Below are 412 nucleotides of genomic sequence, written 5' to 3' on the forward strand. Positions count from 1 at the left end.
TTTTCAGCACTTTCAGAAAAATATAAAAAGAAAAAAGTTAAAATAAATCGATACGAGATCTTAAAATCTATAGCATTTTCGTTTACAGCATCTTCAAAAACTTATAAAAGGAAGCTAATATAACTGAAATCAGAAAAGTTAAAATAAATATGGGATATTAAAATCGATAGCATTTTCGTTTTCAGCATCTTCTAAAATATATAAAAGGACCCCAATATAATTGAAATCATAAAATTTGATATAAATCGATACGGGATATTAAAATCGATAGTATTTAAAAGGAGGCAAATATATTAGAAATCAGAAACGTTGAAATAAATCGATACGAGATCATTAAATGGATAGGATTTTCGTTCTCAGCATCTCCTAAAACATATAAAAGGAAGCTAATATATTAGAAATCAGAAAAGTT

This window comes from Halyomorpha halys, unplaced genomic scaffold (genome assembly GCF_000696795.3).
Source record: "Halyomorpha halys isolate HHAL.00 unplaced genomic scaffold, Hhal_1.1 Scaffold2737.1, whole genome shotgun sequence".
NCBI classification, from domain to species: domain Eukaryota; kingdom Metazoa; phylum Arthropoda; class Insecta; order Hemiptera; family Pentatomidae; genus Halyomorpha; species Halyomorpha halys.